This window comes from Rhineura floridana, chromosome 1 (genome assembly GCF_030035675.1).
Source record: "Rhineura floridana isolate rRhiFlo1 chromosome 1, rRhiFlo1.hap2, whole genome shotgun sequence".
NCBI lineage: Eukaryota > Metazoa > Chordata > Lepidosauria > Squamata > Rhineuridae > Rhineura > Rhineura floridana.
Window position 1 is genome coordinate 214,264,466 of NC_084480.1, and position 22,475 is coordinate 214,286,940.

Sequence of the window (22,475 nt, forward strand, 5' to 3'; positions counted from 1 at the left end):
CCTTTTTGGTGTGGGGTTATTAGTTTTATCACTAAATTTTAGTCATAAATGCAACCATTGCATTTGGATTCTAAATGTGCTACCTCAGAAGTAAATCCTACTGAGTACTTCTTAGGGTGTGTGCTAAGAATTGCTGTCTTAGTTTTTAAAGACTGCTTTTAGGTGTGTGAGGTTGATCCAGAGTTATCTTGCAGACATCTGTCATCCTTGATTAAGTGTCTCAGGGCCCTTTATATTTAACAGCTGGGTTCCAACAGTGTTGCATAATCTTCTATAAGATTCTGATATACTTTATGCAATTTTTATAAACAAACAACAGAAACAGCATCACATGTGTATGGGAATGGCAGAAAGTCTACTTTTAGTTATATGCAATAAGTCAGCAATGAGCTTTACACTTCATTATTGTCTCTCTGTAGTGTATTCCACTTCATAATAAGTCTGAAATTCCAACCAGGGTATTTGGTATCATCACAGACTGAAGATGGAATTACAACTTTAATTTAGGTAATTTAATTCGAGTGCCTTCTTGCTGCTAGAAATACTGGAAGTGGTGATGACAATTGTGGGTACATTGCAGTATTACCTTAGAACCCTTCATCTTCCCATTCTTAGAAAGTGAGTTTTTTAAAATATCCAAGTAAAAATGTCTTTTATTGTGTCCTTATGTAGATCTCCTTCACAAAAACAAATCTCGATTTATTAACCCAGGAAGTACAGGAGCTCTGTTTCTGCACACAGCCCCTTCTCTCTCACATGGGTGGGAAAACAAACTAGGAAGCCACAGTTAACCATAGCTTTCTGTTACATGCAAACGGGATATGGTTAATGGCTTCCAAACAAGGCAGGATACATAAACCAATTTTAAACCATGGTTTCATATCCTGGCTTGTTTGGAAACCATTAACTGTAGTTTCCTGGTTATGTCCAATTGGAAGTGATGGTTAACTGCAAAGGGAGGAGCAAAGTGAAATGAAGGGGCTGTATATGGGAGCACAGAAGTCGTGCACCTCCTGGCTTATTAAGCCAAGATTTGATTGTCAGAATGTGGCTATAAAGTAAACATCTGCTTAATTCACTGAGATTTAAGAAATACTTTTGGCATATCCTATGACTGGCAGGTGGGCCTTGGTAGTGGTGCTGCCACTGAGTGCTACCCAGTTGGCGCTGACTTGTGAGAGGGCCTTTTCAATGGTGGCTCCCCATTTGTGGAATGCCCTCCCCAGTGAGGCGCATCTGTCTCCATGACTATTAATCTTCAGGAGGAATTTGAAACATTCCTCTTTACCCAGGCATTTGATGTCTGAAGAGGACTGTTCTTGGCAACCTGAAGATCACTGATGATAGAATGTTTTTAGCTGTGTTTTAGAATATTTTAAACTTTATTTTACAATATTTTAATAGAGTTTTGGAATGTTTTTCATTACAATTGCGTTTTGGAATGTTTTTAACTGTTTTCATTATGTTTTTTGTTGTTGTTAAATTGTTTTGTTTATGTTTGCTGCCCAGGGCTCGTTCAGGAGGAAAGGTGGATTATACATTCTAATAATAATAATAATAATAATAATAATAATAATATCTATCCTTTTGGAGACTTTGACTTCTGAAAGTATTGTTATTTTTGAATTCTTTAGCCAACAGCTAGCCTTTATGTATGTGAATGGGTCTGTATTATTAAAAATGATTTGAGAGTATTTTTTCTTTGCTGGTGGCATGCTATTTATATCATCCAGGTAACATTTTATGAACTTTCTTGATGCTTGAAAAGCTAGCATGGTTTTCCAGTTGACATCTATCATGGACAGTGTGATTTTGTGCATATTTACTGCAACAGTGTTTCTCTAGCCTGATTTTCATGTTATATTAAGGCTGCTTTCACACTGTATTTTATTCCATCATTCCGACCATTTCTTACCTGGTAATTTACACATTTTGTTTCATCTCTCACATGACATAAAAGCTAGTTCCAGAAATCAAGTGGAATATAGTGGAAGTTTAGTGCTCATTTTGGTGAGAAATGATTTCACAAATGAACAAATGAAGTAATGTGGCCAGCGGGAGGCTGACTTAGGCTGCAAACCAATACACACTTACCTGGGAGTAAGTGCCATTGAACCCAATGGAGTTAACTGCTGAGTAGACATGTATTACATTGCAAGCCTTTACCAGGAGAGCTGGGAGGAGGGATACCTTTGCTATTCTGATTTTCAGTAACAGTGTATGGTATATACATGTATTTTGTATATTGTATTGTATTTTTTCTGCTTGGATGCTTATAATCTAGCTGTCCACTATAAAAACATGTGGCATTATTTGGCTGGAAAAAAATAATACAAGTGTAAAGATCAAACAGATAAATACTGGAGAGATTGACTTTGGTAACAATGATTTTTTTGTATTGATATGATGATTTTATGAGACATCCTTTACATTCATATTCTAAGACTCTGGCATCATACCCAGGCATCATACCACATGAAACATTGGTATTTTGCAGTAACATAATTTTTTTTTGTAAATTACATTTGAATATAATTTTTGAATTTTGATAAAGGTTTAGTGCTAACAAATAATTCAAAATAATTAGATCTAATAGTAAAAACTTGGGGTTTGCAGCATAATGGAAGAGTTGAAATCCCTAAGATATAATCTCAATTTTTGCATCTGCCAAGATGATCCCCCTGTACACAGACCTATTCAGGGTTAAGGAGGAATGTCCTTGGAAGGGCTTCTGGATAGTTGTCATTTTATTTGCAGCAGCAGGAAACTTTTTTCAGCCCAAAGACCATGCTCTCTCATGGGCAGTCTTCCACGAACACATGCCAGTAGTGAGTGGGGCCATGAAAGAGGAACGATCATGATGCAAGGACATGATCCAGCCAGGCAAAAGCTCTGAAGGAGGGTGCAGAGCAGGACCGCTGTGTGTGTGTGGGCTGGGGAGAGTCCTGAGGGCTGGGTAGAGATGCCTGGATTGCTGCATTCAGCCGCTGGACCTGAGTTTTCCCATTTACCTTTTATTCCCTCTGGAACGTACTAGAATAGATTTTGGAAATGAAAAGTCTGAAACTACACATTATATTAATGTCTTGTTGTCCTCAAAACCAGGAACTACATGTTGAATCTGTAATGTCCAAGACAACTTTTTATTTATTTATTTATTACATTTATACCCCACTTTTCATGATAGAAACCCAAGGCAGCTTACATATGGTTCCCAGGCAATCTCCCATCCTGGTACTGACCAGACCTGACCCTGCTTAGCTTCAGCAGGGTGTTGGCCTCATGTGCCTTCAGACCATGTCCCAAAGTCATGGCATTATGCATTTTCCAATTCCTGCTCTGCATAATTGACAGGTGTTCATTTCGTGTAGTGTGCAGATTTGCAGCTTAAGATTGCAAACTTGTGCATGTTTACTTGGAGAAAGTCTCACAGAATTCAATGAGACTTTTGAGTAAATATGCTTTGAATCAGACGATTTTGAAATCAAATTTGAGAGTGTGTGGAGGTGGATTCTGTTTTGAGCAGTTAATGGATAATAATAATTCATATCATTTTGTATTGATACATCTACCATCACGATTATAAAAGACATTAGGGTTTTTTTGGTTGCTGTTATTGTTCCAGAAACCTTGTCTGTATATAGCCACAAGTGCTGAGAAGGTTATGGGAATTCCCCCACCTCCGTGGGTTTCTGATAGTCATCTGGCTTTATGCTAATCTGAGCAGGGAACATTGGCCACATGAACTCTGTGATCTCTGGAGGTGGGGAACATTTCAATATTGGTGGTCACACAAAAGGTGCTGGTTGCTGTAGTGTCAGGGTTTGAGAAATGGTTTTGAAGTGCTGCCTTTCTTCTGGTGACCAAATTGAAGATTTGGGTGTGTGTAATCATATTTGTTTGTTTTTTAAAGAAATGTTATAGTTTCATTAACAAGAAGAGATTGGATATCACCTTTAGAAAATTGTTTCATAGGTTGTAGTATTACAAAGTGAAAGCCTGTCAACTTTGCAGAAGTAGCAAGACAGGCGGAGCAACTTCAGGAATTATTTGCCCTTATATATTTCTTTGTGTTAAGCTGGCACTGCTAACAGACTCCCAAAGGGTTTTACAGAAAAACAACAAACAAAACAGAAATATACGGGGGTCCATCAACTGGAAGTGGAATAGGTGTGATCTTGCCTGTGGCATAATGCCTTCCAAGTTCAAGTGAAACGGAAAAGGTAAACTCCCACTCTACTCTCACACCTCCCAGCTGAAGGTGGCCAGGCTTGGTGCTGTAAGTGTTGGACTATGGAGAGATTTGCAATTCAGTTAGATGTCTTAGTGCTTTACAGACCTCTCCATCATTCATGGAAGTTTAATTAACAGTTTTATAGACCACCTTTGAGGGTACCAGTGTTAAAAATGCAGCACCATGGACTCAAACAATCACTGGCTGCCGGTGCAGAAAATGAGGAGTTGGTGGTTGAGAAATCCAGTGATTTCCTTTTTCCTTTTTTACTCTTTGGCTGTTTCAGACATGGGGCTTATTGCATCAGTTTAACAGATTAAAATGGTAGTGCTTCTATCCTGATTTCTAAAATTCCTTTCACACTACAGTACCTGTTAATTAAAGAACAGTAGATTTTTCAGCTGATACACTGGCATTTTGCGCAGATGTCTTTCATACAGTTGCAATGAATGATTGGTCGAAGATCTCATCCTGTTGCCACGCAGCCCTGTCCCTTTAGCATCTCTCTCTCTCTCTCTCCTCTCTCTCTGTCGCACACTGTGATGTTCCTATATTAATGTATATATGGTAAGTGTTGGTTGTTTAGAAGATATATGGTAAGTAGTGAAAGAGGAGGGGGAGTGAATGGACAGTAGAATGCTAGATGATTGGCTGAGTGTTTAAAATGGCTGAACGTATAAAAGGAAGAGTGAGAGTGGAATCAGGGGGGGAGAAGAGAACTGAGTGGGTTGCTTGGTGGGGTTTAGAGAGTTGTTTGACAGGAGAGAGTGGAGAAGGAGGGAGGTGGAGTTCGGATTAGTATTGAGTAAAACCATATGCTTATGTGCCTTAAGAAGAAATCTTATTAATCTTGTTAGCTTTGTTATCTTTAATAAATACTTAATTTGGTTTACCAAAGGCCTGATCCTTGGCTGGGGTTTCACAGACTAGAAGGGAGGGTAAGGTAATGACCCAGGCTGAAGGGAAACTGTAACAAATGGTGGCAGCGGTGAAGAGAATAACAATACCAGTATTCAGAGTCTCTGGCAATACTAGTATTAGGACGTGACTGGTGGTTGCCTAGCAGGGGGATCTGTTGAGATCTGTGCTAGAGCGGGGAGAGAAACCATAAGAGAGGACAGTCCGGACTGGTGGAGTCCCTGGTGGTGCCTAGTGACAGGCAGTAACCACGAGCAGGTAGGAACCTGACAGGGAGAGCCAGGGAAGGACGCCTCACACGTGGTGGCAGTAGCGGTGGGATACGAACAACAGAGAATCCAGATCCGAACAAAGGAGACTACGTCACAGGTGTTGGCTGTAGCAGTGAGATACGAATACTAGACAATCCCTACCAGTGGTGTGGCAAACAGAAATAACAAAACAAGATTACTTGTGAGAGTGACTGGCAAAGAGTGTGTGGCAAAGAGTGAGTGAACTCAAACACCATGGCTGAATATATAAAAATGAAAAGAGAGGAGCTGGTGGAGAAGTGTGTAACATTCAATTTACCTCACGAGGGTAAAGGGGTAGATGAATTGAGGGTAGCACTTATAGGATTTGCTACTGCCCAGCAAAAACAACCTGTCAGAGAAGAGACCCCAGAAGGATATTTAAGCAATCCCGCTTATATAGAGTACTTGAGAGAGAAGTTGAGGATGGAAACTGAGAGAATGAGGATGGAGGCTGAGGAAAAAGACAAACAGCGGGTCTTTGAGGCTGAGGAAAAAGACAAACAGAGGGAGTTGGAAACTGATAAGTTGAGAATGGGGTTTGAGGAGAGGGAGAAGCAACGAGCAGTGGATGCCGAATTACAAGTAGAAAAGTTAAAATTTGAAAGAGAGAAGTTTCATTCTGATGAAACAAGAAAGGACAGAGATGGAGCAAAAATAAAAATTACTCCAAAGGACTTTGCTGTCTATGAGCCTGGTCAGGATCCTCAAATTTACCTCAGCACCTTTGAAAAAGCAGCTCAGTTGTGGGGGCTACCTGAAGATAAATACATGCAGTATTTATCAAACCTGATTAAAGGGGAATTGGCTGAGGTATACCAATATTTCCCCTCGGACAGGCCCGTCACCTATGCTGAATTCAAAGAAGCAGTGTTTAAAAGATTCAGACTGGGGCCTGATTATTTTAGAAAGCTTTTCAGAAATTGCCAGATACAGACAGGGAGGTCTTTTGTGGAGCTGGGGGCAAAACTGATGGACATATTTGGGAAATGGCTGACAAGTGCAAAAGCTCAGTCTGTGGAGGAGGTGAAAAACCTCATGGTATTGGATCAATTATACCATCAGTTAACACCAGAAATAAGGCTCCTGGTCAAAGACCGTTCCCCTACATAGGTGCAGGAGGCCGCAGAGATGGCGGATCACTTCGCCTCCAACAGAACTGGCTGGTTGGGGAAAACATCAAGAGATTTTAAACCCAGACCGTATAACGCTGGCAGAAGGGATGTGGTACCACAGAGAGTGAGTCCTCCAGTAAAATCTGAAGGGCACAGGACACCCCAGAGTGGATCTGTGTACCCTAAAAGTGAGGAGAAATTATGCTACAAATGTGGTAGACCGGGGCACCTACGTTTTCAATGTGAGGTTGCCAACCCCATTAGTAATCCTGCTCAGACATGGGCAGTGAAAACAGAGCCCAAGGCTTTAGAAACAGCGAAAAAGGTTCAGTTCTGCCAGATAAACTGGACAGAAGTAACAGACCTTGATTCAAGTCTGAGAGAGGAAGTGAGTGTACAAGGGGCAACTTATTGGGCATTGCTTGATACTGGTGCCGCTCAGACATTACTGAGGCCAGATTTAATAAAATCTGAGGTAATATTACCTCAGGAAACTGTGACTATCCAAGGAGTGAGGGGTCAACCAGAGAGTTTGCCTGTGGCCCTGGTGGAAATGACTTGGAGAGGCCGAGAGGGCCAATATAAAGTAGGCATTAATGCCCAGCAACAAGAACCAGTAATACTGGGAAGAGATGTAATGGGCGCCCAAGGAAAGATCTATGTAGTGACCAGACAGCAAATTGGCAGAGAAAAAGAAGCCATATTAAGGGGGGCTGAAACAAACAGGGTGGAATCTGTTAACCAGCCTCAGGTCACCATAGCAACCACTAGCAGGCCTGCTGAAGGAGACAAACTGTATCAAGTGGTCTCTGATAATGATGAGGCAGATCAATTCAGGGAAGAGCTGCAAAAAGATATAAGTTTGAAGCAGATAAAGGAACAAGCTCTGACCCAACAGATTCCTTTCACTGACAAACTGAGGAATCAAGTTGTGTGTGAGAATGGGATTTTATATAGACTGTGGATGCCTGCTGAGAGAAAGGATGAATGTGAACCAGTGAAGCAATTGATAGTACCTAGCAAATACAGAACCAGATTGCTAGAGGTAGCCCACGATGTCCCATGTGCAGGACATCTGGGAATAAAAAAGACCAAGAGGAGATTGGCAGCACACTATTATTGGTCAAACATCTCCAAAGATGTAAAACAACATTGTCTATCTTGTGGAATATGCCAAAAGGTGGGAAAAAGTGGAGTAAAGACTAAGGCACCCTTAAAGCCCCTTCCTATAATTGGACAACCCTTTTATAGAGTGGGAATAGATTTGGTGGGCCCTTTTTCCAAACCCACAAGGCATGGCAAGAAATATCTATTGGTGGTGGTGGATTTTGCCACCAGGTAGCCAGACGCAGAAGCACTAAGATCCGTGGAAGCCCCTGTAATGGCAGAGGCTTTATTAAAAATCTTTATGAGGCTGGGTTTCCCTCATGAAGTGCTGACGGATCAAGGCAGTGTATTCATGGGAGAAGTGATGCAATGTATGTGGAAATGTTGTGGTCTAAAACATCTAAAGACCACTACTTACCATCCCGCCATTAATGGGTTAACAGAGAGATTCAATGGCGTTTTGAAGGGCATGATAAGAAGCTATGTTCAAGATCACCCACAAGACTGGGATGAACATTTGGGATGCTTCTTATTTGCATACAGAGAAGTCCCTCAAGAGTCAACAGGCTTCTCACCCTTTGAACTCATGTTCACTAGAAAAGTGAGGGGACCTTTGGAACTATTAAAAAATTCATGGGAAGGAACCCTGGGAGAGTACAAAACATCTGTAGTAGATTTTGTATTGGAATTCCGCAATAAATTAACATCAATGATGGAGATGGTGAAAAAGAATTTGAGTCAAGCACAGCAGAAGCAACGTTACTGGTATGACAGAACAGCCAGGGAACGTGTGTATGATGTGGGAGATATGGTTATGGCGTTCATACCCAGGAAACATGACAAATTACAGGCTAACTGGGAAGGACCATATACCATCAGAGAAAGGCTTGACACAGTGACGTATGTAATCACCACAGACCAATTAAACAAAAGCAAAGTGGTTCATGTAAATATGTTGAAGCCTTACCATACCAGGGATGCAAAGGTGTTGCAAGTTACCTTATTCCCTGAGGGAAGTGGGCCTGAACTTCCAGATTTGGTACAGGAAAGCAAAGACAAAGGAGGGGTAGATCAAGTGGAATGGTCAGAGGAGATGAAGGAGGAAGTAAAAGAAGAGATTCTGAGAGTTTTGAAAACCTATAGGAATCTCTTTAGCAACAAACCTGGCCGAACCAGTATAGTTATACATTCCATTGATACTGGAGATCATGCCCCAATCAGATCTGTTCCGTACCGTGTGAATGGGAAAGTTTTGAATGAGATCAAAAAGGAGGTGGAAGATATGCTGGAATTAGGAGTGATCAGGGAATCCATCAGTCCCTGGGCCTCAAGTATTGTCCTGGTTCCGAAAAAAGATGGAACGACAAGGTTTTGCATTGATTATCGGCTAATCAATAAAATTACGGTCCCAGATGCGTATCCTATGCCTAGGGTAGACGCAATGTTAGAGTTATTGGGGGCAGCAACCATTATCTCTACACTAGATCTCTGTAAAGGATTTTGGCAAATGGAACTAGACGAGCAATCCAGAGCCAAAACTGCCTTCAGTACACCAGATGGGTTATATGAGTTTGTGACCTTACCCATGGGACTAAGGAACTCACCAAGTTCATTTCAGAGGCTAATCAATACTGTGTTGCAAGGCATGTCAGATTTTGCAGTGGCCTATATCGATGACGTGGCCATTTTTAGCAAGTCGGTGCCTGAGCATGTCCAACACCTGACAACAGTATTGGAGGCCTTAAGAAAAGCAGGCCTCACAATAATAGCTAAGAAATGCCAGTTTGGACTAAAGGAAGTAATCTATTTAGGACATAAGGTGGGGAGTGGGAAAATCACCCCCTTATGGAGCAAGGTGGAGGCAATACAAGCGTGGCCGATCCCCTTAACCAAAAAACAAGTCAGGGCATTTCTGGGTGTGGGTGGATTTTATAGGAAGTTTGTGAGAAATTTTGGGGAAATAGCAACCCCCTTGCATGAATTAACAAAGAAGAAGTGTTCTGAGCGTGTGGTATGGACGGATGAATGTCAGAAGGCTTTTGATCTACTGAAGCAAGCCTTGTGCCAAGGACCCATATTAATAGCACCAGACTATGAGAAACCATTCATCGTGGCTACAGATGCGTCGGACCTGGTGCTGGGAGTCGTCTTGCTACAGGAGAGAGAAGGCACCAGACATCCAGTGGCGTACCTGAGTCGCAAGCTGACGCCGAGGGAGAAAAACTATTCATCGGTCCAGAAGGAGTGCCTAGCGGTCGTGTGGGGACTGAACAAGTTGCGCCCATACGTGTGGGGACGAAGATTCACAGTGACTACAGATCATCGGGCCTTGTTATGGTTGCAGACTATGAAAAACCATAACACTATGCTGCAGAGGTGGTCCTGGGCCCTACAGGACTATCAAGTGGACTTCCAGTTCATAAAAGGCAAGGACAATGTACTGGCCGATGGACTTTCCAGGCAAGTGGCTGGGACTGCAGTGACGTGACCAGACGGAGGAACACAGAAAGACATTTTCCCCATAGAGACTTTTATTTGTTAACGTGACGTATAAATCCTGGAACAGGAATAATACTCTGCCGTTGTTTTAAGGGGGGGGAAATGTGATGTTCCTATATTAATATATATATGGTAAGTGTTGGTTGTTTAGAAGATATATGGTAAGTAGTGAAAGAGGAGGGGGAGTGAATGGGCAGTAGAATGCGAGATGATTGGCTGAGTGTTTAAAATGGCTGAACGTATAAAAGGAAGAGTGAGAGTGGAATCAGGGGCGGGAGAAGAGAACTGAGTGGGCTGCTTGGTGGGGTTTAGACAGTTGTTTGACAGGAGAGAGTGGAGAAGGAGGGAGGTGGAGTTTGGATTAGTATTGAGTAAAACCATATGCTTATGTGCTTTAAGAAGAAATCTTGTTAATCTTGTTAGCTTTGTTATCTGTAATAAATACTTAATTTGGTTTACCAAAGGCCTGATCCTTGGCTGGGGTTTCACAGACCAGAAGGGAGGGTAAGGTAATGACCCAGGCTGATGGGAAACTGTAACAAATGGTGGGAGCGGTGAAGAGAATAACAATACCAGTATTCAGAGTCTCTGGGAATACTAGTATTAGGACGTGACTGGTGGTTGCCTAGCAGGGGGATCTGTTGAGATCTGTGCTAGAGCGGGGAGAGAAACCATAAGAGAGAGCGGTCCGCACTGGTAGAGTCCCTGGTGGTGCCTAGTGACAGGCAGTAGCCACGCGCAGGTAGGAACCTGACAGGGAGAGCCAGGGAAGAACGCCTCACACACACACACACAGGTTGTAGGTTGTATAGACATAGGTGTGTGTGTGGGAAATGCTGCTGGTACTGGTGCCTAAGCCAGAATACTGGTACAATTTTCGTCAGTCAAAACACCCCTGCGCACCTAAAGGGCAGGAGCGCATTGAATGCTGGGATGCCTGTCATGTGAGTGGCTGCAACTAGTGAACAACTCTTGCAATTTTCTGGATTCTCAAGCTTCCAAATGGATTATTTCTGGTATTATTTATCATGAAAATTAGTGCTAAACTTGTACTATATTCCACAAGATTTCCGGAACTAGGTTGTGCTTTGTGTGAAAGATCAAATACAATGCGCAAATTACTAGGTAAGAAATCGTCAGAATAACGGAATACAGTGCAGTGTGAAAGCAGCCTTTGCTGCCACTTGGCTATGTTTGCCTCAGGTATATTCTTTGAACATTAGAAGTTACATAATTGCAGCTTACTGTCACATTAAAAATGACTAATGACATAATTTGTGTTTTCAAAATAAACAGCTCAGCATGAGAGGGTGATATTTCCAGGAGACAAGGGTGAAGTATTAGGGTAGAAGATGGAGATGGCTGAGATTCCTCTTTAATGAGCTGTAGTTTACATATCCCTTTGAATAATGTATATTGCTTGCTTATGTTCTTCCATATACATGAGCTGTTTTACACCAAGGTCTAGCAGTAATTGGGAGCTACTGTAGTCTTGTATAACAAGATGTTACATGTATTTTAAAGAGATGGTATTTTTAAAAGAAGTGACTGTTGAACCGTAAGCTTGCCCTGGGGGTATATGGCCAATTCTGACGGAATAGCTTCCTCCTCAGGAATGCTTTCAAAATACTATATACGTAGGGCAATATCCAGCAAATTAGTTCTGTTACCACAAGGATCTCTGGCTGTGCAATGGAACTTCCCCTCCCTCGCTCTCCTTTCCCGCCTGAACCAAATCCATTCTGGGGGTATCCCAGCTACCCAGAGCACATTTGGGGAAGGGTGTAGGGAGAGGAGAAGGGGGGAAAATTACACTGTGTAAATGGAAATACTTGTGCTAATGGAACTACTTTGTTGGGTATCACCCATAGGAACTAAATATCCATGTTAATTTCCATTCTGGTGTATGTATGTTTCTGTGAGTAGACTGAATTCACTTCCTTGTCATTTCTTCTTCCTTGAAACCAGGTTTTTAGCCAACACTGAACTCCTCAGAGGACAAAAGTAACTGTGAAGATTCTGGGTGTTGTTTAGGCCATAATTTTGCAAATGCTTGGAGGTACATTTATTGATCCTGAAAATGTTTTCATGAGACAACCAGCAAGGTGTGGCAGAAGGTGGTAACCTTGTTTTCCCCCCAGGTTGTTATGGAGGGCATTTCTGTATCTTGGGATGGCACCTTCCATTGGTGGCTGAAGTGGCTTCTCCTGTTCATGTGAGTAGTATGGAGAAGTACCCAAGCTATCTCACAGCAGAGGTGCATAACAGGTCGTGTTCTGCAGTCCCTGCCCATAGGATCGATAGGAACTGGCTTGAGCCCTAGACATGGCTAGCCAGAGCCTAGGGATGGCCTCTGAAAGGCTATTTGGAGATGCACAGGAGCAGCATTTTTGGCTGGGCATCAAACAAGAAGGTGCCAGTTATGGTGTCATCCCCTCCCAGGTCTGCCAAGATTTTCCAAAGTTCCTGCAGTGGGTAAAGGGGTTTGTGGTTAAAGAGGTGCAAAACGCCATATCTTCAGAAGCATCCGGATCTTTCCCTTAGCATATCTAGTTTACCATTCATAAAAAGGAAAGGAAAAATAGTTACAGGCGGGCCCCACTTATACGGCAGGTTCTGTTCTGGACTGCCGCCAAAAAGCGGAACCCATAGACAATAATGGTGCACATCACGCAAAAATGACGCGAAAATGGCGTGCGACGAGAAAAACTGCAGTAAAAGTGGAACAAACGCCTTAAAGCGGGGACTTTGCGCAATGCCGCATTAGCTGAATGCCAGAAAGCGAAGCGCCAGAAAGCGGGGCCCGCCTGTATATATTTTTACCCATCATGCTGTTAACAATTTTCAGTATATTGGATGTCTCTTCTTGCATTGAACCAGCTTTCAGTCTTTGATTGAAGTCCTCAATCATGAAATCATGAAATGCTGCCCTGGGCTCCTGCTGGGAGGAAGGGTGGGATATAAATCAATCAATCAATCAATCAATCAATAAAATAAAATAAAATCCAAGGTTAAAGGGGAGCATGGCTTGCCTTGGTGCAAGATGGCTGCTTGAGTTCAACCCTCCCAATCCCCCAAGGGCCCTTTAAGCTGTCACTGACTACTTTTGAGCAATTTGCATCTCCTAACTAGTTGCCATGGACGTGGGAATGACTACTGTGTCTGGTAGGACAAAAGCGAGAATTGTACGATTAGAGACTTTGGAGTTAAAGCGGCCATTAGAATTGGATCTGTCAAATGTATATGAAATTGACATGGTGCACGGGGGGGGGTAAAGGAGGGAAAGGTGTAAAAGTGACTAACAGTTTAGCAGATGACAGTGATATGGTGCAGTACTTTCAAATGCTACTTAAAGAATTAACGATTTCTTGGCTGGCAGCTATTTCTCCATTGGACCAAAAACCTTCTGATATGCTAAGTCAATTGTCTGACTTTGCCAGTACAGCTGGAGGAGCATTGGACATGAATTTGAAACAGCATTCTAAAATGAAAAGATTGGAGACCGTTACTCGAGATTTACAGATTTGAATACCAGGAAAATATTGGTCATAGGATCAATATTAGCTTTAGGGGTTTTCTGGAACTGGAAGAGGGGGGTCCTTGATTGACTTTATCCTGAAATGGGTTAAAAACCTGCCAATTGACGTTGACCCCTACAGACAGCGAGCAAGTGTATAGAGTGCAGGGACCCTACTCTCAAAATGGTGGTCTCGTTCTTCTAAAAGCCACTCGAGGGAAACAGGCAAAAAAGTTTTACCTCATTGGACTTCATTGAACGATGATGATTGAAACCTTTATTGGTTGACAGGAGATCCTTTGCCCAATTAAGTATGCATTTATTTTGAGATTGGCATTTTTCACTTTTTAAAATTGCACTTTTCTGGTATTAATGTAATTGATAATCACTGTGTGGTTGGTGACAATTTTAACCGTTACTGCTTTTGATCATATTCGGTGCTGGGCTATATGAGTGTCTCATAATGGTATATTTGATCAAACCCCCCCCCTCCTTCCTGAGTTTAGCACGGGTATGCTGTTTTTTACCCTGGGATGTACCTGTTGTGTTCCACACTTGGAAGTGCTGGCTTTTTTGTTTTGTCCTTTGTTTAATTAAGTTAATCCTGTTTCTCCAAGTTTTTATTCCCTTTCCCTTTTTCTCTTTGTAGTGAAGATTCTCTCCTGATGCAATAATGGGCAAATGAAAGTGCTCAGTTTCCAATCCTGTGATGGTGATTTTTAAATTAGTTTATTGGAACATTAAAGGTTTGGGGACAGCTCACAAACACTCTTGTGTAGTGGCTGCACTTAAAGCTGAAAACTCCTTCAAGGGACACACCAGAAGGCAGCTCATGTAAACACAAACATAGTTGGCTGGGCGAGCAATGTAGTTCATTTGGATCTTCAAAAGCTAGAGGGTTTTCTATCCTATTGCCCTGATGTTGTCTGTTGTCCATGGATACTAGAAGGTGCTATGTGTTTATATGTGGATATTTAGAAGGAGAGTAAGTTGTATTGGGCTCAATTTATTGTCCTAATATGGGCCAATATGAATTCCTCAAAGATGTACTCTCTGCGCTACACTCTTCAAATGGGGCAGAATTATACTGAGGGTATGTGTGAGCTGAATGCTGTTGTAAATGAGGTATTGGACAGAAATGGCGCCTCCACTTCAGGGGGCAATGAACCCACTTCTCTGGAGTCCCTTCTTCAAGATCATAGGCTGGTTGGTGTTGGCATTTGAGACACCAATGTGACAGTGACTTCACCTTTTTTCTTCTCGCCATAAATTGTACTCCTGGATTAATTACCTTCTGGTATTTCAAGATGTCTGTAACACTGTCCTTCATGCTGATGTTGGAGTGATGTTATTGTCTTACCATGCCCCAGTTACATTGGAACTTAATTTTGGACAGAAGGCTTGGTGTACCTTCTCTCCTGGGTCTTTTACTGAGATGGGAAATTAAAGACAGGTTGCTTGACGTTATCATTCATTATTTTGCAGAGAGCAATACCCTGGATGTTGGTGTGACCACAGTTTGGGATTCTATAAAAGCTGCAGTGCAGGGGCATTGTATTCCAGAGGTGACATACCTCAAGAAAAGTACATGGCTTGAAAAGACTAAATTGCTGGCAGAGGTAGCATTCCTAGAACAACAACACAAACGGGGTGGTAGCCCTAAGGTATGCAGATTTGACTCAGAAATGGACTGAATTAGAAGCCTTAGATATTGACAGAGTTAATTCATCACTAATTCATCCATTTGAATGGATCTTATTATGAAATGGGGAATAAACATTCTGTTGATATTAATAAAGCTTTTACAGACTTTGATATGTCCCTCTATGAATCAGGCTGCCCAATTGAGTGGAACTTGCACAGTTGCATTGCTAATGCTAAACTGCATCATCTCACCAAGGCTCATAAAGACATGTTAGATCAGCCAATTACTTCTTCCAAGATTCAGGATGTTATTAAGAATCTTACATGAGGCAAAGTTCAGGGGTAGATGGTTTTGGCAGTGACTTCTGTAAGGATTTTGCTGACTGTTTAAGTTCTCATATGACTGCATTGTTTAACAGTATAGTGGAGGGCGAAGATGTGCCTGATACATGGAAAGATACATGGTTGATTGTGTTTGCTAAACCTGATAGCGATCTGAACCTGTTGGGTTCATATTGACCTATCACACTGCTCAACCAAGATGCTAAGATCCTTTCAGCAGTTCTTGCAGCTCAGTTAAACAGTATGATAAGATGGTATATTCTGTTGACCATTGAGCAGTACTGTCTGTAGTTTTTCCATCAAGACTATGGCAGAGCAAAGCAGAGCATGGGTTAATCTGCTTACAGAGGCTTGCCAGGCTGCCAAGGCCAACACCTGGCGTTGGCAAGGGCAACCATTTCGATAAAGGCTGGAAAGCGAAACCAGCCAGCGTTGGGGGAAAAGTCTATGGAGAGGAATGTGAAGCTGGATTGTCTGTGTCTGAGGCTTGTGTCTATACCAAGTAAAGGACTCTTAAAACTTTCAGAAGTCTGCATTTGTCTCTGTTCTCTGGTTCCTCACTGCCGAGTAACTCGCTTTTTCACACGACCACATATTCATGGCAATCAGTATGGCTTCATCCCTAAGAGATATTTATTTATTTATTTATTTATTTATTTATTTATTTATTATTTCGACTTATATACCGCCCTTAGCAAAAGTAGCTCTCAGGGCGGTGAACAAACAAAGTAAAATACAATATATCATAATAAAAACCACAAAAACATATACAAACAAACAACAAAAAACACAATAAAAATGAAATACAGCACAAATTAAAGAAAATACAGATTAAAAGATTAGAAAGGTTAAGAAGATTAAAAGATTAAAATGCCTGGGAGCATAAAAAGGTCTTTACCTGGCGCCGAAAAGATAGGAGTGTAGGCACCAGACGTACCTCTTCGGGGAGGCTGTTCCACAACTCAGGGGCCACCACAGAAAAGGCCCTAGATCTGGTAACCACCCTCCGGGCTTCCCGATGGGTTGGTACCCGGAGGAGGGCCTTAGATTCTGAACGAAGTGAACGGGTAGGTTCGTAGCGAGAGAGGCGTTCCACAAGGTATTGAGGTCCCACGCCGTGTAAGGCTTTATAGGTCAAAACCAGCACCTTGAATCTCGCCCGGAAGCAAATAGGAAGCCAGTGCAGACGCGCCAGAATAGGTGTTATATGCGAAGACCGACTGGTCCTCGTCAATAGTCTGGCAGCCGCGTTCTGCACCAGCTGAAGCTTCCGAACTGTCTTCAAGGGCAGCCCTACGTAGAGCGCATTACAGTAATCTAATCTTGAAGTTACCAGAGCATGAACAACGGAGGCGATAACTTTCCAGTGCAATCAGAAGAGCTTTAAATGTTGTGTGTTATAGTACCTCCCTAAAAATTCCTACTACTTTAATCTCACTTAATATATTCAAAGCATTTGATCGCCTTGAATAGCCTTTTTTTACATGATATATTGAACATTATGCAGTTTGGGAACAAATTTAGTAGTAGTATTACTTCTATTTATACAGGGACATGGACATCTGTGAGAGTTGATTGAGTGGATTCACCAGCATTTGCTCTGCATAGAGGCACACAACAGGGTTGCCTGCTGTCTCCTCTGCTTTTCGTTCTTTCTGTAGAAGTTTTAGCCAATATGATTCAAAGTTCTACATCGATCCAGGGAGTAGAAATGGGAGGCAGAGCGTTTATAGTCAACCTCTTTGCTGATGATGTCCTTCTATTTTTATGCAGTCCCCAAATGGCTCTTACTGTTTTGAAGGGCTTACTGACGGAATTTTTTTCTGTGTCAGGATTAGACGTAAATTATAAAAAATTGGCTATGGTGTGTGTTTTCACCCCATTAGAACTTCAGCAGACTATGGCCACTGAACGTGGGTTTCTGCTTTAGCCTAGTAGCATTAGATATTTGGGTTTGGTACTCCTTAAGGCAGCCTTTTTCAACCAGTGTGCCTCCAGATGTTGTTGGACCACAACTCCCATCAGCCTCAGCCAGCATTGCCAATGGTCAGGAAAGATGGGAGTTGTGGTCCAACAACATCTGGAGGCACACTGGTTGGGAAAGGCTGCCTTAAGGATTGAAGCAGCTTAAAAAAGCGTAATTTTGGTCCACTTATCAAACAAACTCGAAAAGACCTTAAAGCTTGGGAAATGGTGCATCTCTTATGGTTAGATCACACTGCAGCAATATAAATGGCTATGTTACCTAGATTGTTATTTCTGTTTCAAGCACTTCCTGTGTAGGTTGAAGGTAAAGAAATGGATTGTTGGCAAAAGTTAATTTATTCCTTTATATATGAGGGGAAACAGGCTAGACTTACAAAGCTGACAGGTTTTTGTCACCAGAAGGAGGGGGATCTGGGGATTCCAAATCAGCATCTTTGATGCCAGCAGTCTTAAACAATTTCTCCAAGTCATTTGAAATAATATTACAGTTGATTGGGAGCATATGGAACTGGGCTGTGAGAGCTCTTTTCTTTGAGCTCTACCTTTCTTGAAATTGTCACAGAAAAAACTCATTTGAGTTTCTAATCCCTTTCTTCATACAACAATATAGATTTGGGTGAAATGATTAAATTCTTAGCTGCTTCTTTATCTCCACTTTTACCTTTTTTCTTTAGAACACCTCATTTCTGGGTTTCTTTTAAATATGTACAATCTAGCTCCTGGGAAGAGAGAGGTTTATACTGAGTGCTTGATCTTTTTGATGAAGGCAAGCCTCTTCTTTGTAACCAAATAGCATTCAAGGTGAGACCCCTTAGAGTAAACTGGTTGCTGCTTGCTCAAGTACAAGCTCTGAGTGTGCATATTAGTAAAACTGAGGGCTGCCCTAGAGTACTTATCTTCTATGAGAGTTTTTTTGTGTGATGTATTTTATATATAAAGGTCTTTTGTTATTGTTATGTAGCAATACGGTGAGCCTAAAGGAAGTGTGAGAAGCATTACCATAGAGCAGGAGTTGCCAAACTGTGGTCCATGGGCCACAAGTGGTCCACGATTTTCATTCAGGTGGTTCTTGGCACATCTGCATTAAATATTCATATTCATATTGTATTTTAATTTGTTAGAACAAATTAAACCAGAACATTCACTAGAAGCTAAAATGATGAAACTGAGGTTATCATACTTTGGACACATCATGAGAAGACAGTATTCACTAGAAAAGACAATACTGAGAAAAACAGAAGGGAGTAGAAAAAGAGGAAGGCCAAACAAGAGGTGGATTGATTCCATAAAGGAAGCCACAGACCTGAACTTACAAGATCTGAACAGGGTGGTTCATGACAGATGCTCTTGGAGGTCGCTGGTTCATAGGGTCGGCATAAGTTGTAATTGACTTGAAGGCACATAACAACACATTTTTACAATATTCAGTTGTATTTTTATTGCTTCTTTTATTTCTTATATTGTATTTTATTATATTACAATATGAATTGTATTTCATTGTATGCATTCCATAGAACATAAGAAATAAAAGAGGCAATAACAATACAATTAAAAATCATATAGCATTTAGCACAGGGCAGAAAAATTATTAAGTGGTCTGCCAAAACCCACAGCAATTTTCAAGTGCTCCGTAGGAAAAAATATTTTGGGAACCACTGCCATAGAGGATAGCTCCTAGAAATCTTTATGGACAAAGCCTCCACTGTGTTCTGTATCAGCCAAATATCGAGAAACTATGTTGAAGGTAATACTATGTTGGTACTATACACCACTTTGGTTGGGACAGATAAATCCTTAATTATTAATGGAGTGCTGGCAGGGCTATCACATGTTGGGTAGCTATTATGACAAGTGGTAGTCCGCCCAGTAGTTAGTTTTTTCTGGAATAAGATTTTTTCAAGAAATTTTGGGCATTGTTTCATAGATTATCCCCCCCTCGCTGTAATTGGCTTTGTCATCTCTGCTTAAGGGACATTTACAACAATTGCAGTGTACATTGTTAATAGTGTTTTTATTGCCAGCTGTAAAGCAAGAAATTGCCCAACCACAGCTCTCCATTTACACTGGCTGGTTGGTGGTCAAAAGCTTGGAATTTAGCCTTACTAGAGCAATAGACACAACAAAATAGACTTAGGCTGCAATCTACTTAGAAGTATGTCTACTTAGAAGTATGTCTACTTAGAAGTATGTCTACTTAGAAGTAAGCTCCATTGGGTTTAATGGCAATTACTTCTAGGTAAGTATGTATTAGATTGCAGCCTTAGTAGAGGTGTGGTTTAGTAGAGGTGTGGTTCAGCCAGATAATTTTATTGCATCTTGGTGGGCCCCGTTGATTATGCCAACAGTGAGGAATACACTGCTTGTCCACCAACAGATAATTTGTCTTGTTGGTCAGGTTTGATTCAGCGATGTTGATATGGGACATATATTCTTTTCTTGTTGTTACATTAGCATGCCTACTCTTGTCTTTTTTCTTTCTCTTGTTTTTTATCATAACTATTTCTGTTGTTAAAAATGTACATTAAAAAGGTTAAAGAGAGGTAGGAATTTTTAATTTGGAATATGCAGTAGTGTAAATAAATTGGATATGTGTTAAAAATATCACTGTTCCTGAAAGAATGCAAATAATAATTCAAACGTTTGTGTTGAGTTTATTTGACTTAACCAGCTGTCAACTGCAGCAAAACTGGCATGCGTTTATGTAGTACTGATTTTCATTATCAACACAAGTCGCCCTGCCAAGTCTCTCTTCTCCATGTGGTATCTTATCGTGTGACCTTATCTTGAAGATGCAGATGTTACAAAATTGCTATGCTAGTGCATGGCTAGATGTGCTCATATTAATGTTTACGAATGGTAGTGGCAGTCCCAGTTCTCCCCCACTTCCACTTTTCTATTGAAGTATTTTTGGTATGTTTCACAGTGAGAGAAAAATGCTAAGATTGAAAATTCAGGTAGATTTTTTTAAAGGGACGTTCTTAGAGAATAATAATAGGTACCAACTGCTTTCTGTTCATAGTCTGGATTTTCACGGCCTACATGGTTTTAAATCAAAAGTCTTTGTTTAATTCAAAATACTCTTGTGTGTCCTACATACCCCCCCCCGAACTCTAAGTCTAGGAGAAGGCAGCAGGCAGACTTTTGAAGAATTGTGGAGAGAACCAGAAAGATTCAAACTACCTAGGCAGGTGTGAGTAATATAGACTCACTGTCTCAAGGAATATGTTTTAGATCTGACATCACTTCCCAGGAACAAGTATGTAGTCTTACCAAGGTCAAGACATCTGTCCAAATGTCAACTGATGTTAGTAATCCCTTATGGGTTGGATATAAAGGCTATTGAACTCATCCTTTCTTATACAGAAACGATGTCCCTGTAGCAAAAACCTCATGTGTGAAATTGCCTTTGGGAGAAACTTTTGCCAAATATGGCAGGCAGCACCTCAACAGATTTTTGGATTTGGAAGTTTCTTGGATTTTGTGGTAGCCTTCAAAATTAGTGAAACATTGTTTTTTTTTTTTGTATAGACAGTTATAGAACACCAGTAGTGTGTGTTGGGTTTTGTGCATTTAGGTTGCAATCCTATACACAGTTACCTGGGAGTAAGCTCCACTAAATTTAATAGGATTTATTTTTGAGTAGTCTTAATGTATAGGATTGTGCTGCTGCTTATATCTTTTTATTTAGTCATAAGGGCCTGAAATGTTTTTTAAAGATAGCATTTTTTTTTGGTCAGGAAGACATTTTAAAACTTGCTTTTACACTTTTAAAATTATTTTAACTGCCTACTTTCTTGTTTGCACTGAATTTCAGAAGCGAGTACTAAGCCACCAGGAAGCTTTTCCAATTTGCTATACTCAGTTTTATTTTTCTGCTATTTATCTATGCTTTTTTTTTTTGGAAGGTAAACTTTTAACCTAGAGGTAACCTAGGTGAATTACCCCCAGTACAATCTCAGCATCACAGCATCACAGAAGATGTAGATTCTCATTAATTGCTTATTACTTTATTTCTATATCACCCTTCAATGTAGATATTCTCACAATAAATATGCCAGAATGAAAAGGCATAAATCAATATATAATAATTGATAGTAATATAATCACTATAGTGTAATCCCTGAAAACCTCAAAGGAAAAAATAGCACAGTAGGTGTCAGGTGAGCCTTCCTGGGGAGAGAATCCAATGAACGGGGCACCACACTGAGAAAGTCTTCTTAGTGCTGATATCAGGAGCATTTGATGGAGGGAGATGATATTAGTGCTTAGCAGGCTGATTGTTCATTAGGAAGATTTAAAATCTTCTCCCATATTTGTATTTAGCGAAGCTGAAAGCCGCTAATATTACATTTGGTGAAAATAAATAAATATATAAATAAATTTATATAATAGAAACATTCTTATATTGCTGTGAATCCAAATTATCTCTGTTCCTGAAACTCAGTGGGCTATATTCAATGATAACCTGTCCACTTGTACAGTGGAAATCTATTTGTAGGACAGGATTTCAGTTTCACTTCTCTGCCCTTCCAGCCCCCCAGTGTACCACCAAAATCAGATTTGGAGAAGATTTTTGGAGCATGTGGAGGGGGGGGGCTGCAGAGGGCAGAAGAGCAAGAAGACCTGTTGTGTGAGCAGACATTGCTAGTATTATGTTGGCTCTCACCCACTAAAAGGAGACCATTTATACGAAAGGACTGAGTTATATTTCATCCCCTTTTAATGTAAACAGATTTAGTCAATTTCTTCATCACTACTTGCATAATTTAACGAAGCACTCCTTTAGGGTAGGGGGCTCAGAGATGAGCCTTTTTTGCCACTAG

The 22,475-nt window shown here is 41.0% G+C and overlaps 1 protein-coding gene across 15 annotated transcripts in view; it reads left to right on the forward strand.

The window, feature by feature from the left end:
- Positions 1 to 22,475, forward strand: part of ATXN1 (ataxin 1) — a 356,147-nt gene that overhangs the window by 71,967 nt on the left and 261,705 nt on the right. The window contains exon 1 of one of the 15 annotated variants that reach the window (XM_061592593.1): positions 20,004 to 20,047. The exons of the other annotated variants lie outside the window; for them this stretch is intronic. The gene's annotated coding sequence lies outside the window, so the exon portion shown is untranslated. Of the gene's footprint in view, positions 1 to 20,003; positions 20,048 to 22,475 lie in introns of those variants that run through there. 15 annotated transcript variants of the gene reach the window in all.